Source organism: Nerophis ophidion, linkage group LG28, assembly GCF_033978795.1.
Source record: "Nerophis ophidion isolate RoL-2023_Sa linkage group LG28, RoL_Noph_v1.0, whole genome shotgun sequence".
In the NCBI taxonomy this organism is placed as follows: Eukaryota; Metazoa; Chordata; class Actinopteri; order Syngnathiformes; family Syngnathidae; genus Nerophis; species Nerophis ophidion.
The window spans coordinates 1,719,909-1,721,387 of record NC_084638.1 but is presented as its reverse complement, the minus strand read 5'-3'; positions in this window follow the sequence as shown (position 1 = coordinate 1,721,387).

The window sequence follows — 1,479 nt, the reverse complement described above, 5'->3', positions numbered from 1 at the left end:
TTCGCTGCTGTTGCCCGGAGGGCACAGCATGCATGGGCTGCCCGGCCGCCGGGCAGCCCTTCGCTGCTGTTGCCCGGAGGGCACAGCATGCATGGGCTGCCCGGCCGCCGGGCAGCCCTTCGCTGCTGTTGCCCGGAGGGCACAGCATGCATGGGCTGCCCGGCCGCCGGGCAGCCCTTCGCTGCTGTTGCCCGGGCTCCTTGTGATTTCTTTCTACTTACTAAATATATCATTTCTGTTCCAAACAGCATCACTGATGTCAACGGCAACATTTGATGATCATTTGAAAAATTAAAAATCCTGCGGTATGGGCATCTTTGGCAGGAGGTGTCTTCTGCCAAGGCATTTACTCTCCTGAAGGAATAAATAAAGTAGTATCTAATCTAAATGTATTGATGTCTTGGACAATTTTTCAATCGGTGGAGAATTATTGAAGTAATAACATGTTGAAATGACAAATTGTAATACGGAATTTCGGGCAAAACAGAGAATTTTTCCACTTCTTATGCAGAAGAAAGCTTCGACGGTGGAAGAGTTAAAACGCGTTGAAAAATGTGGAAGGAGTAGTCGCCAGAAAAAGCTATAGCACAAGTATTGTGCGGCTGAATCAAGTTCGTTTTTGGGAATTTTTGCGTAAGGCCCCCCCCCTTACGACATTCTCGAGAATTTCTTTTTTCCAAAATTATGCATTTTCTGCCCTTTTTGGGTTTTATCGGCACTTCTGAAGAGGTTTTGAGACATTTCCTACAACTATAGCACAAGTATTGTGCGGCTGAAGCAAGTTCGTTTTTGGGGATTTTTGCGTAAGGCCCCCCCCCCTTACGACATTTTCGTGAAATAAAGTTTTCTAAAAATATGCATTTTCTGCCCTTTTTGGGTTTTGTCGGCACTTCTGAAGAAGTTTTGAGACATTTCCTACAACTATAGAACAAGTATTGTGCTGCTGAAGAAAGTTCGTTTTTGGGAATTTTTGCGTAAGGCCCCCCCTTACGACATTTTCGAGAATTTTTTTTTTCCAAAAATATGCATTTTCCGCCCTTTTTGGGTTTTGTCAGCACTTCTGAAGAGGTTTTGAAACATTTCCTACAACTATAACACCAGTATTGTGCGGCTGAAGAAAGTTCGTTTTTGGGAATTTTTGCGTAAGGCCCCCCCTTACGACATTTTCGAGAATTTTTTTTTCCAAAAATATGCATTTTCTGCCCTTTTTGGGTTTTGTCGGCACTTCTGAAGAGGTTTTGAGACATTTCCTACAACTATAGCACAAGTATTGTGCGACGGAAGGAAGTTCGTTTTTGTGAATTTTTGCGTAAGGCCCCCCCCCCTTACGACATTTTCGAGAAAAAAAGTTTTCCAAAAATATGCATTTTCTGCCCTTTTTGGATTTTGTCGGCACTTCTGAAGAGGTTTTGAGACATTTCCTACAACTATAGCACAAGTATTGTGCGGCTGAAGAAAGTTCGAAGGTGGAATGGTTTG